The sequence below is a fragment of the Polypterus senegalus genome, chromosome 9 (assembly GCF_016835505.1).
Source record: "Polypterus senegalus isolate Bchr_013 chromosome 9, ASM1683550v1, whole genome shotgun sequence".
NCBI lineage: Eukaryota > Metazoa > Chordata > Cladistia > Polypteriformes > Polypteridae > Polypterus > Polypterus senegalus.
Window position 1 is genome coordinate 85,778,650 of NC_053162.1, and position 15,490 is coordinate 85,794,139.

The following is a 15,490-nucleotide window of genomic DNA, read 5'->3' on the forward strand; positions in this document are numbered from 1 at the left end:
TGAAACGGAGCTCCATCCCCTCCTGGGGTAAAAGCTGGCAGTAAGCTATTAAACGGAAGGCTGGGGTCAATTGGACAAAGACCTGTATTGATAGCTTTGGCAGTGGTGCTGGCTACTGGCTATGATTAGGAAGACTTCACGTTTTGCCTCATCATTTTGAGAGGTTTTCTTTATGTACCCCTAACTGAAAAAGCAATGTGGGTGCTTGATTAAGAATGCATCTGTGGTGTTGTTTCTATCTATGATTTTTAACCCACTTCACTAAGGCTGTCCTATCCATGTAAAGTGTCTTTTGAGGAATTATATGCATATAGGTTATAAATTCCACATTGCTTTTGTAACCCTGTGCCGATTCATTTGTTCACCTTGCTGGAAAGGGGTGTGTGGCATTCCCAATATCTATGCAAAAGGATGAAGGTCCAAGTCTTTAGATTTGTGGTGCTTCCTGTCTTGCTATATGGTTGCAAGACATGGATGTTATCCAGTGACTTGAGACGAAGGTTGTACTCCTTCGATACTGTCTCTCTTCGGAGAATATATATATGTATGTGTGTGTGTATGTGTATATATATATATGTATATATATATAATATATATATATATATATATACACACACACACACACAGTGGTACCTTGGTATACGTCTGCTTTGGAATAGGTTCAACTTGGTATACGTCCTGTGTTTGAATGTGAAAAATTTTGCTTGGCATACAACCTTTGTTTGGAATACAACTCGCGTGCTAGAACACCGTGCACTACCCTTGTTTACCTCTCTCGAGACAAAGCCACGACTGCCCACAAGCATCCGTACACGCTATAACTCTCTGTGAATTTTCATGTGATTTTGTGTTTTTTCGCGCAAATTTGAATTGATTGTTGAAAAGTATGAAGGTGGCATGCGTACCTGGGATTTGGCTGCTGCATACCGTATGCCGATTATGAAAAACAAAGACGTTATTAAAAAGTAAAGTGAGGTTACATTTTCATTTATTTCATCTAATTGCTTTTGTATTTATGTATTTTATTATTAAACAGTGTTTAAATTATTTTATACAACCCCATCAATGTATACTATGCCAATAACAATAGGATTTTTGTTCATGGGAACGGATAAATCATTTTCCCTTTTTTTCTTATGGTAGAAATTCTTTTGGTATAAGTCAAAGGATCTGGAAAAGATTAAGGACGTATACCAAGGTACCACTCTATATATATATTTGTTTAATAAAAACTAACATCAACCCCCCTACCACACCTCATAAACAAATATATCAACTTGGATAATGCAGAGCTACTGTTGTCATTAACAAGGTTGTAGATAGGAGGAATGTGAGGTCAGTCCTTTTAAGATTGTCTCAAAGGCATTAACATTTGAATAGAGCAGGTCCAAAGAAGTAGGTAGAGCTTGTGTCCACAAATGGAACATGCTGATTGATGTTTCCTTGTTTCAACTCATCAGCATTCAGAATATTCATCATTAAGACATTGTTAACAGAGTAAATCGTTTCTGTAGCTGAGTCAGCAAGGATTATGTAATTTATTTCCTTGGACAGGAATGTGGACGAATTGAGTCCACATTTCAACTCCTGGATCACATAATTAGTTTTAGCTGTACTGTGCTTCATGTTTCACAATTGCTCATTTTCATAAAAGGTCTACAGGATGGTAGTGAGACCAGCTATGTTATATGGGTTGGATATGGTGGCAGAGTTAAAGATGCTAAGATTTGCATTGGGTGTGACAAGGATGAATAGGATTAGAAATGAGTGCATTAGAGGGTCAGCTCAAGTTGGACGGTTGGGAGTCAAAGTCGGAGAGGCGAGATTGTGTTTTTTTGGACATGTGCAGAGGAGAGATGCTGAGTATATTGGGAGAAGGATGTTAAGGATAGAGCTGCCAGGTAAGAGGAAAAAGAGGAAAGCCCAAGAGAATGTTTACGAATGTGGTGAGCGAAGACATGCAGGTGATGGGTGTAACAGAACAAAATGCCCCTAAACTCCTCCTGCTTTTCAAGCCAGTTCTCCACAGTAACCAAAATGTCACAGCATCTGAAACTCCACATTAGATGTAACAGTTCATACAACTTGTATGAAAGCAAACATTTTTCATTATGACGAGTCAGACCAGGTCTGAATTCTTTCCACCTTTGCTTCTTCCATCCATGTACAAGCTTATAACTTTTATCCTCATTTTGGATTTTCACCCCTTTCATCTTCAGATGAGCAGCTTCTCTGATAGAATGTGATGGAGCTCTTTAAATGGCAGTGATCACAGTGCTACCAGGTTTTTTACTCTCACCATATGACATTTGTCAAGTTTGCATGTCAAAAGCCCTAACTGCTATGCTACAGTATGTATATTTTTGTAAATTAGGTTTCTAAAGATCCTAATTGTAGTAACATAAGCATTTGGTATAGTTGGTATTGGTATCGTAAGATGACTAAAGCAGTAATGTTCTAGAGTACCTTTTCTGATGTGATGGGAAGGAAAATCCTGTTGTCGAAACAGTTTGTTGAATTTCTTCTGGTTACCTTCATGTCTCAAAATAAAGAACCTGCACATATCCCTTTTGCATCTGCACACCTTAGATGGCTTCTGTCCACCATACTGATGATCAGCAACAGTTCAAGGTAGCAGCTCCTTTGAATGTTTGCTTCTGTACTTGCTATATAAGAATGCTCTGTGCTCTGTGTAGTCATTCATATCCTCACCTCATCATTGGAATTGTTGGTCTTTTACTGTGTACATTCAGAATAACAGAATGTGCAGAGCACTGCTTTCCAAGCACACAGATACCTGCTTTAACTTTGATGTTTTTGCCATGAGACCATACGGAGTGGATGATCCTTTCAAGTTGAATATTAGCAAAGGTCTAATCGTCCATCGGTACAGAACGTAAACCCATCTTTGGAACCTCATGCTAACAGATAATCAAATGAATGGAACCTGTGAACTTTATTAAAAGACTGACACTAAATGTATCGTGTGGGTAGCAGTAATGGTGAGAGTATGGATTCTTTGATTAAACATCCCTGTTCTTAATTAACAGGAGAAGTATAACAGCCACACCACAAAGTAACATTTCCTCTTAAAACACGCCATTGAAGGTTGTAACACTTTGCATATTTTCACAAAGCGCATCTATAAGAGATAGTCAGCCATATAAATGACTGCAACAGGCTGCTACACCAGACTGCTGGCTGTAGTATGCATATTTAAGTGGTTATCTTTACTTTGGCATAGCATTAGGGTGAGACAGTATCTAAATATTCTTTAAATATTATGAGAAATGATCCCTTGATCACCCATTTTATGTGTAAAGTTTGCACATTCTATTCGTCGCCATAGGTTTTCATCCCACAAATCCCAGAGACATGCAAGTTATATATTGATGGATGTCTTTAAATTGACCCTGTGCTATTGGGGTTGTGTATGTAAGCAGGTTGTGCAACTCACTGGCACCCTGTTCAAAACTGGCTGCTAGCTTGTGCCCAGTGCTGTTGGAATAGGTGCTCACCCACCTCCTGATTAAGCATTTAAGTTGTCTCAATTTGCTGGTAGTAAAATAAGACAAGTGCACAAATTCCGTGTTCCAGATAGTGGTCATTTCAATGCAGTTAGGCAGCAGAGAGACGAAGACCTAAGAGACTCAACATGGGCTAGCAGCCTATGGTTCTTTTCTTGTTTATTGTGACTGTTTTAATTATTGGGGACAGGTATTAGGAATTGTGAACCATACCATAAGTATGGCCACACCATAACTCCTGGGCCATTGTTGTGCAGTTCATGTTTTATGATATTTTTTGGTGACTGATGATATTGTGCCATATCTTCTTTACTTTACAATTTTCCATTGTTGTGCAGTAGTGTGTAAAGTAGTTCATGATGGTACTTATGGTATTTGATTTATGTTAATTGCAAGCTGATACCTGTAAATATTACATACAAATAAACAGATTTTTTTTTTTCAATGTCAGAGATGTTAGGTTTTAGGCAAATTGGCAATTTAAAACTGTCTAGTAGCTGTGAGCCCACCCAGTTCACTGTTGATTCCTGTCTTGCACCTGTTGCTGCCAAATAATCTCCAGCCTCTTAAACCCCTCATCCCTTTGTCCTGAACGGAACTATGTAGGTTGGAAAGGGATGAATGGACTAATCAGCTATGCAGGCATTCTCCATTTATATGGGTTTTTCAACCACATCTCAAACAATTGTGATGGGTAATTGGTTATCTATCCCAGAATGGTATGTAGCTACACTTACTTGAGATTTTGCAAAAGAGATAACCCAATTTCCAATTATATTTGGATTTTAAAATTGTAATGAACATGGTTGGGATGTCAGTTGCTCAAAGATAAATGCTACTGTCTCTCATCTAACAGGATTTTGATCCCACTGCTGACTCCACACAATGTTTATTTTTATCTATGCTAGTGTTAGCTTCTTAGAGTACTTCATTTTGTTCCCTCATCACAAACATACATGATCTAAGTTGACCAACAGTGAAAAAATGTTGGTTTCTGCCTTGTACCCAGTTCTGCTAGAATAAATATTCTGGACTCTGAGACCATAAAATAGAAAACATGCAAAAAAACTGGTCTAGAAAACTTAATATTAGATTATTTGTGAGTTACTTTCCTAAATAGAAGCATATAATTTAATACTCTTATGGTGAATGCAGTAGTACTACTTCTTTTTCATGTGTTCGGGTTTACAAGACAGGTTTTTACAAAATAGCTATTTGTGTCCTTCCTCAGCAGTGTCCAACTGAGGTGAATTATTTTAAATACTTATCTCGCACATTCAAAGATAATGTGCATCCACCCTACCACAGTATCTTTCAAACAGTGAACAATTCTAGCCATGGACATATAGTATATGGCGTGGTGGTGTCCTGTGACTTCCTCTTAACTCTATATTCTCTGGGATACTGTTAATTATGGCAGAGGTCTTGGCCTAAATAACTTGCATGGATGTACCATTTCTGCATGAAACTCACTTCTGTTGGCTTCTTCTTCCCAATTAAAAAATGTGTATACAGTAAATTCCCGGCTGCTCATCCATCACAGACTGCATGGAGGGGATTTTATTCCCAGTTGTTTGTATAATGAATTTACATGAGATGATAATATAGACAAGTATTCAGTCAGTTGCCACGGCAGTTAGGCACTAATACATATGTGCTTAAAGATGGTGGGTAATCTCCAAGTAGACAGAGTGGATGATCTTTGCCCTCTTCTGTTTCACATTTATTGGAATTGTGGACTGTGCCATATGATTAGATTTTTGCTTTAATTCTGTTGAAAGATTTATTTATTTAACTTAATTTTTGACATTGTATCATGCTTATCATGTTTTTGCACATAAAACATTTCTTTTACAATCAGAATGCTAGCATATTTCTAGTGATGTTGTTTGTGAGACAGCTCTATCCCCACTTATTTCAATTTGCACCCCATCCATCAATTTGATTACAAAAAAGTTAAAACACAAGTGTACTTTGTTTGCAGATTGCTCCAAAGAATTGTATGTGATCTACTTTAATGCAATTAGAGAAATTTAAGCAGAAGCAGTTTTGATTGTGAGAGTCTAATCCTCTTCTACCTTTTGGATCTCTTTATCAATGTATTGTGTAGTTCTGAAAATAAATATGTGTATATATTTATGTATGTGCGTGTGTGTTTGTATAGAATGTATGTAAATAGTGTTCTTTCAGGGTTAGTTCCTGCCTTGCACTTAGAGCTGCTGAGATAAGGTCCAGTTCCCTGTGAACCTGAAATGGATTAAACTAGTTGTCCAGCAGTTCACTTTGTTAATTAATACACAATAACCTTTTTTATGTTAATTCCTCTTTACAATGGTGAGTTGGGTTGTGTTTTGAGAAAAGGGTTACTAAGCTACCTGCAGCCCAGGGCATTAGTCAGATTGGCATAACAGCCATCTGTCTGGATGGTAAGATATTTAATGTAACAGAATGCTGGATAGATGGGTCTTTAGGCGCTCAAGATAGCAAGAACTGTATTGAAGGGTTTGCTCAGCATATATGCCCCTTACTCATATGAAATGTAATGTATTTCTCTTCAGAGAAAGAAGCATCATGATAGGGCATAAATAAAAGTGTAATCTAATAATAGCATGCTGAGTAGCATGGATTGATTTCTGCTGAACTACAGCAGCTCTTTAATGTACATGTGTGTGATTACACGTTAATGTTGGATTTGGTCACTAGCACTAAAACACATGTAACAAAGATGTTCTGTTTTGCTATTTAGTGTTGTTCATATCCCTGAAGACATAGTTATTTTCAGTGGTGATTCTTGATTGAGCCAATCCAACACTGGCCCATACCGACTCTCGCACAAGGCTACTTTCCAGAGCTGATGTCTGGTGTTGTCTAGGGACATGCTCCAGCTCCCTGCAACCATGAATTAAATTAAAAGAATCTGAGAAAGTTTTTTCTTTCCTTTAATTTTTCCTTTCATACAGTATATTATATATACAAAGTAATACAAGCATTACTTTGGTTATATATATATATATATATATATATATATATATATATATATATATATATATATATATATATATATATATATATATATATATATATATATATATATAATATATATATATATAATATATATATAAATTATATATATAATTTCATAGTAAGATGAAAAATTTCGGCTTAAACATGAGAATGCACCTCCATTCACTATGTTTACTGTAAGAAGAACATGTATAAATGCATAATCTCAAAAAACAGTTGTCATCCACTTTGGTAAAACGTATTTAGGGAACAGTGGCAATGTGCAGTTTTAAAATAGGGAAACCGTGCACTCGGACTCTGGTGGACGTAGGTGTACGTGGTAACAGAGAAGCAGAATAGGTTGGGTGAGCAGAGGAGACATGGTTTTGATGGAGGCACCACAGCTCGATGTTGGCTTTAAAGCAGAAGATCCTGACTGTGCTTTAGCCTTCTGATTTTTATCCTGGGTGGATTTATTTATTCTGGATTATTTTATTTAATTATTGGAATTGTTTATTGACTTATTTTTTAAAGAAACATTGCACTTTAGTTTTCTATAATTTATGAAATAATAAACTCACAGCTTGCTATGTGTGTGTGTTCTCATTGCCCAGTCCATTCTCAGGGCATGACTGTTGATGACCCGGGTTCAAACAAGCATGCCAGTTGCCAGCCAACTTGGGCTTTACGTCCATGCATGAAACGTAGCTATTAAAATTTCAGCTTATAGGTCATACAATTTCTAACAGATTTTAATTGAACAAAACAATTACAACCAGCTCAGGGTCATGCAGAGCCATACCCTACCCTGGCTGCAAGGCAGAATTTAATTCAACACTGCACCTGCATTGCAGTCCATGGCCAGTCACACCAAGCCAGTTTTAGAGTCCGCAGCTAATCAAGCTAGCATGCATGCCTTTGTGATGAGAGAAATGACCATGCTGTACATGATTTAAGGATTAAATTAAGTTTACAGTCATGTGTCATTAACTAGTGCAATGAAATTCTTTTCTGGTTTTCTCCTCAAAACAGTAGAGAACAATACAATATTAAATAAAGAAAATAAGTAAATAAGAGTATACATAACACGCAATATGTATATATCTATGTCAGGCCTTGAAATTCACAGATGGTTTGCATGTATCCCGCACAACAATTACTAATCTAGTAATTCCCGCAAAATCTAATTTTTAATGCATGAATTTCCCACACATATTTAGTAAACACAAATCATAATTTTATAATTATGCCAAATTTGTTACTGAGGAATTGATGTATTTTTTTCATTGTTTACATTTTGTTAAGGTCATATGCATAGGATGTCACTTACTTGTTGCCATTGCTTTTGGTTGTGCTGAGTTGAGATGTAGCTGTGGAATATGGTAATCGGCTGTTCAGCAGAGTTTCACAGGTGTGCAGCAGGAGTCGAGGGCACAGGGCTTGAGGTGCCATTTGTTTAAATTTGGACTTGTGCTTTACAAGATGCTTAACTAAACTTTGTTAAATTGAAGGCTATAAACAGGTTTACTGGTGAAGTATACTTTTGCGCAACAGTAATGCAAAAATTCAGATGACTGACTTGGATTGTTTAGTGAATTGGTATTGCGCAAGTAGTGAATGGTGGCCTGGGTTCTTAATCACTTCTTACCATTGCTCTACATACATTGTCATTTGTGGGACCTTACATAGGCAGGGGTGTGGCTTTCCTAATCACATTCAGTCAGCTGAATTGACCACAGGTGAACTTCAAACAAGTCATAGAAACAATTGCTTGGCGGGCTGAAAAATTGGTTATTAAGTTGAACTGGACCCAATACTAAGACTTGTCAGATTTATGTCTTGTATCCTTGCACCAAAAAGGTGGACTAAATTTGTCATAGTATTTCAGCAAATACTGGTACTGTAATTTTCTTATTCTTAATTCAACAGAGTATTTGTAACTAATGTGCCGTAGACAGCTTGATTTATTGGTTTTAATTTATGGCAATAGTAGTTTCTCCTAAAACACGTTTTGCCACAGTTTTCATAAACATATGCTACATTTTTGAGTTATGGTAATGTATGAACGGTTTAAATGGCAAAATAAAAAGGTGTGTAAAATCTGTTATTTGTAAATACATCACTTTTACCTTACATACTGTTACAATTTTCCCTGAAGTGTTTTTGCAAACCTGATTCCAGAGACTCCAGAACCCAGCCTCTGGGTTAAAGATGAGTAGATCAACTGCATGACACCATGTGTTGAGTACTCCTCAGGTGAGGATCCTGTCAAACCTCACCTGTAATAATTCAGTTTTGGTCTCCATAATACACAAAACATATATTCACACTTGTGGAACCTGAGTAAAGGTGAGCTGAAGAATCATTTTTTGTGCATTGTTGTTTCGAAATTGTTAATCATGTTATGTTGGTGATATAATGCCAAAAATGGTTTGCAAAATTAAAGAAAGCTTGCTTACGCCTAAAACTATTTTAGTTGCCTTGTGTGTTTATGTTGTGATATGGAGCCACAAATGAAGACATACAGCTACATTTGAATCCTTTGATAAAATTGTATTGTTACAATACAATACTGGTAGGGTCCTGCCAGGCAGACTTGTATTATTCAGCATTTAAATCTCTTCATGTCACCTCTTTCATTATTTAGTCAATCCTTTCTGTTTTGACTTCTTTGGGAATATCATGAAATGCATGTAGGCAAATATAGGGTGGTCCAGATCTAATTATGCAATTTTCATTACGCTATAACTTATTAAGTTTATTACATAAAAAATGACCCGAAAAATCCCGGACCATCAAGAAGTGTGCGAACTGACGACATGAAGAATCATCTTTGCGCCGAACTGGAATCATCCCCGCATAAATCAAAGTCATCCAGATGATCTGAATCTGCATAATTAGATCTGGACCACCCTGTAGTTGGTATTTCTACCTGTACATGTGGCATAATTCTAAAGACTTCATAAAGTTCATACTACACTTTATAAAAATTGTGTGGAGAAGACAAACCTGTCCAAAATAAAATGATGGATTAAGATGTCTAAATCCTGAACATATGCCTGTTCTCTGCTTATACCCACAGAAGTTTATTTTGAAGGGGCTGGGAATTCCACAAGGGTATCTGTTTTCCATAGATTTAAAAGGCTTTCCAGAACATTTTTCTTTTTGCAGCCTAATTTTTATTTAACGAAAGTGTCATCTCTTAGAGCTTGGCTCCAGGTTCTTCTCCAGACTGTTTTGTACTTTTAAATTCCATTCTCATTTTTGATTCCTTCATATCGGTAAGTGGCATCTATAAATTTTGAGTGTAGGTGTCTGTACCTTTTTGACCCATAAATGAACCACTCAGAAGAGTATTTGGAAATTAGTTTTTGTTAAGGCAGATCTTGGATTGGCAGTGACCACTGAGGAGATGACATAATTGTGCAAAATAAAGGAGACATACACATGTTCTGTTAAATTAAAAAGTGCACTAATGATGGGAACCTTTTTTAGGTTTATACTTTAATCCTTCTGCAGCTCAAAAGTTTAATTAAGTTGGTTCAATAAATTGATCAATAGTAGATAATATACTCTATATATTACTCCTTTGTTTTAATTAACCCTTGAAAGTTTGAAAAACAAAGACAGTGACAGTGCACCATGATGTATTCTAATGAAACCATTTCATACAATTCAAAAGTCCAAATGCTGATTCTTGTAACAGTGAGACCTACTGGATGATATTTAAGTGCTAGGAATCTTGCATCCTTTACAGCTTGCTTACTGTTGTAAAACATCTAACTCACTTAACACTACCTCACCATTGCTCCACTTAAAGTTCTTTGCATATCTCCATAGTCAGTAATCTGATACTACAGATCTCCCACCTTAGGAACAAGTTTGAGCTCTATTTACAGTAAGGATGTCTGACTAATTTTAGATGTGTAGTTGTGGGTGTATTGTATGAAATTATTATAGTAATTCATCTTCCTGGTATTACAACTGCATCAGTACAGAAAATAAATAATTATCTTGAGTGTGATAGTCACTTCTTTTTTTATATGTGTTTGAAATATGAAGGGATGGCAGTTGGATTTGAAGCCGTTAAAAGTCTTAATATTTTACCTAATGCTATATGCATTACTTGGATTATTAGGAATCTGCCAGAGGAGGAATGAGACAAAGGCATTTAAAAGAGAATTGAGGAATCATATTCCTGTTGTAGAGAGATAAGGGATTTTATGTTGCGGGAATTCTCTAGTAAGACAAGAAAAAAAAAAAGACTGAGGTTATTGCTTAACAGGCCTAGTACAGTAAAACTTGTTCTTTCTGTGCTTCCTTGGGTGAAACTAGTCACTCATCATTGCTGATTTCTCCCTTTAGTCGTATTCTGAGGTTTGTAGGTTTGGCACATTTTCTTATTTGAACAGGTTCACGTCTGTAGAACAGTACAGTCTCAACTGTGGTTGATAATAAAAATGTCACCAGTGTGACTGGAAATAATTCTGTTCCACACATATTCGGATGTACTCCAGATCCCCTAGACCCTCACCAAGTATCTTATAACAATATAATTTCCTATCCACATATGTAATTTTTAAGTGTTTCATTTAGTTGGGCTGTTTTGTACATTTCTCACATATATACACTTATAAATTTATTTCAGTTTTTCCCCCAATATCTCCAGAGACATGCGAGTTTGGATTATTGGCACTTTCAGATTGGCCCTGGGTGAGTGCCAGTTTGGGTGTGTGCCTTGTGATGCACTGGTGCTCCATCAAGGTTGGTTAACATTCATAGTCTAAACTGGATTAGCAGGTTCTGAAAATGGATTGATGAGTGGATTTTAAACTTGAAGTGGATTAAAGTTGTTCATTTTGGGGATTTCTGTGGGGAGCAGATGCAGTGAGAGATGCATCATACAATAGCCGGACCTCCCTTTCAGACTTGTATGACTTGCTCAGTTTTTGTTAGTGGTATAAAGACAGATTTTTCAGTCTTATCTACTTCTATTTTTAGTCTTTTTCATTATCTTTAATTTACTTTGTACAAGATAGGGTATATGAAAGACATCAAGCAGTGTTGAGCATTTTGGAACTAAGTTATATTCTTCATGTAAAGAGAAGTCAAGGCAAATGACACCTTTTACAGCTATCTGAAAAGAGTACAATATGCAAGCTTTCGAGGTAACTCGGGCTCCTTCTTCCAGATAATGATGTTCGCTGCTTGAGAGCCCCATCAAACTCTCCTTCAAGGTGAATCTTACATTATTTTAAAATTGAGACTTCCAGTATTAAATGGAAAATGAAGCTGTGTTGAGTTTACCACTCAAAAAGCATGAACATAGGTTTCGTAAGCTTTCTAACACTGTAACTAAGTGCTTTATTTTAGATTGTTTCAATATTTATTTGCTTTCATAAATGTGTATTTAAAGTTTAAATTGTATTGGGAATGTACATTTTGGTTGTCAGAACGTGGCTTGATATTTCTATTCTGCCATTTGAGCATGCAAGGCTTTCAGTGATTTCTGGCGTGAGTATAATTTCTTCCTGATCAGTGGACTAAATCAGGATTGCTGTTTTTTGTTTTAATTGTAAGCTGTAAACTTCTAAGAAATTACCTAATTTACAGTGAAATCAAAAATCCCCAACCTTTGCTACCTCTTGAAAATTTTAAGCCTGCGACTTCAGTCTGCAGCGTGAGGCTATTATCTGGAGGTTTTTATGATCAGATTGGCAGGAAAAGACAAATGATAAAAGAGGCTTAATCATGAGACACTAGTTCAAGATGGATGTTTGATATCAGTATAAGAGGAGGAGGTCTCTGATTTTAAACTGTTGTGTTAATGTGTTTTTATAGCTTTCAGGGCTTACATCTGCCAAGAGACTGAGGCCTTTAAGATAAAGAAAATTCAATTTAGCACAGAATCTATAAAAGAAAAGCACTGTCTAATATTTTACTGAAGTATTTGGCAAACTGTGTTTTATTTTCACTTTGTTAGGAGCTGAGAGAAAATACTTTTATTATTGAATTTTATTGATGCAAGATTGCATTTTATGTGCTGCTGTGATCTTGCACTACTTTACCTGTTGGTTACATGGTCTTCTGTTTGGATTTTGCTTATTCTGCTGGTGTTCATGTGATTTTTTTATAGGTACTGCAGTTCCTTTCTAGAGTTTAAGTTATACTGTTAGGTTGTTCAGTGACACTAAAACTAATGCCACATTATGAAACTTATAGTTATGGGTGATGTCAGATTTTTTGACTGCAGGTGCTGACCAGTTAAATGGCTGAAAATTGCTGCCTATGTCTCATTTGCCAGCTGGGTGAAGATCATTCATTGCAGCTGTGCTCTACCCTTTTTGTGACAGCCAATAGCATGATGACTGATGGACCCTGTGCTGTACAAAGGGCTCTCAGCCAAGGCAAGCTCAGCTGCAATCTCTGCCCTTTTATCCTTTTCCCATACTGCGATGATCTGTAAAACATGAGACATCAGACAGACAAGCTTCTACTCTCTGTATGTGAAGTCCTAAACATCCAGGTTCCTTATTGCTTGTCCATTTTTATGGAGTCTATTTCTGGATCAGCTTTCTTTGGTTGTCAATTCACATGCACACACAGCCTGCCCCTGTCATTGAAAACAATCATTGAAACCTGTTTGATCTTATCGGAGAGCAAACCACTAAGTGCCTCCGACTCACTAAGAATATGTAAATGGAGGCTACAACTGAAAATTGGCAAAAAATGTTGCATATTGTGACATGGTCTTAAGTTGGCCCAGTAAGGATGGGTATGTGTTCATTGTGCCCCTGTGATAGACTGGCATCAAATTTCACAGTGACCTCTGCCTTACAGCTCTGATTCTCTGCAAAATTTATCAGAGTTAGAAGTGGTGTGAGGATAGATGGATTATAAATTAAACAATGTTTATAAAAATATGAAAACATGTACATTTTTAACATGGCATCCTCCATACTGGGTGCTTGTTTACATTGTTTACATATATAGCAGAGCAAGTTTTTACCAGGTTTAATTAAATAATTGGAGCATGTTAGGTGCCTTCAGCAAACTAAGAACCTTGATCAAAGTCACACTGGGAACAGGAGGCTCAGGCTGAATGTGCCAACTTGACAGTTTCCATTCCAAATTCTTAGCCATTTATCCTAAAGTAGGAACCAACCTCATTATATTAGAGTTGGCCACTCTGGGTCAGCTTCCAGATAATATTAAGTGGAAGGATGGGCAGCCCAAAAATGATTGTTTTGTAATATTTTTTTTTATCACCTGTGTTGCCCTCTTTCTCAGCATTTTTTTTTTAAGAGGTGCCTTATTGGCACACAAAATAAATAGAGCCTACAGTGAAATGCTACTACAAATTGGGCCAGAAAAGGAAACAAAAAAAAGTGTGCCCTTTATGATGCTAAGAGACCCTCGGCTCATCCTAAATGAGGGCGACCCTTTGCTGCCTATGCAGAAGTTCCACTATAGTGTCTTTAATATCCGATAAGAATCATGTTTTCGTTTTGGAGTTTTCAAAGGCTGAAACAGAAAAAAAATGAGGCAAAAAAAGAACAGAGCAAAACAAGTTATCGACTGGGCAGATTGCCTGAAGCAAGTGAGAGGCAGCGCTTTGCTCTTAATGTAATAGTCCATTGAATTTTTCTTTAAACTGTTGGATCCTTGTTTATTTATTTATTTATCTAAGTTGAATGCCTTCATGGAAATGAGGTAAAGATGAGCTTTTCTGCTTCTTTTTCTTAAATAAGCTGGTAGTTGATGGTTTTAAGCTTTTGCTACCAGTTTTGCCTTTCCCAGTCTTTCCACAATTAACTGGATTTTTTATATATGCAATTTAAGTGAAACTGGTTGTGTTTTTTTTCTTCTTTTTTTTCTCCCTTGTGTCATTGTAAAAGCCGAGGATGCCAGGGTCAAGTGTCATGATCAGTGCTGTTCCAGGCACACTGAAAAAGAGCCACCCTCTCGCCTGACAGCATGCCTGCGTTATCTAAGAGCGTCGAGGAAACATAGGTTGTTCTGCGGCTGGGGGAGAGGCTGATGGTGTCATGTGACACAGCAGCAGCTGCTAGGCCGAGAATGTGTCTGTTTTCAGTAGGCGAGCTAGTGAAGAGAAAAGAAAGAGATAGCTGGCGAGTGTGGTGTGAGTGTTGCTTTGTTAGATAAGCCCAGAAACAGCCTTTGTGAAAGTGGAGGGGTGGTATGGGGGTGGGTTGAGATTAAGGGAAAAAAGGTGCTCCCTTAACCCCTCTCCACTTATTAGGATGACAGAATGCCCAAGGATATTCGTCAGAGGCAGGTCTTGCCCTTTGTTTGGCAGTAAGCGACTCTGAATTTCCTCCATTTTTTTTTTTATTTTGCTTATGAAATTTGATGTGTACATGGTGTAAGACTCTAAAGTAACATGTTGACTGAGGGATGTATGGCCATGTGTAGTGGTGATGGAGGGCATACAGGTGTAGTATTTTTAAAGGTTTTATTTTTGTTTGTTTTCAACAAAATTTCCTATAGCTAGAAGACCCCACCTCTTTTAGTTCAAAATGAAACTAAATAAACTGAAGCGGAGTTAGTAATGTATATGGATGCAGTTGGATGTGCTATTGCAAATGTTTTGGTTCTTTCTTTATGTTGTTTGTAATTAATTTAGTCTAGCATATGACAAGCTATAGTGGTGCTCCAGCAGTCAAGTATTTATTTAGATGTTTTTACTGGTCACATTCAAACATGATCAGTACTGAATTGCTTTAACCAGACTGTTAGCCAATAGTTAATTGACACCTGTAAGTTAATTATTCTAATAAATTGCATTTGTGTGGACCATATAAGTATAAAAAAGTCTAGAAAAACCACAACATTTGTCTCTGAAGGTACAAAATAGTATGAGCTTTGAGGCCAACTAAAACCATTTCATTCACTCCTGGTTGTCAAAAACGGTTTGTTTGAAGTGTTTTAAACTCTCT

The 15,490-nt window shown here is 36.8% G+C and overlaps 1 protein-coding gene across 5 annotated transcripts in view; it reads left to right on the forward strand.

The window, feature by feature from the left end:
• gse1 (Gse1 coiled-coil protein) overlaps positions 1 to 15,490 on the forward strand; it is a 709,767-nt gene that overhangs the window by 640,664 nt on the left and 53,613 nt on the right. The gene's annotated exons all lie outside the window — the stretch shown is intronic.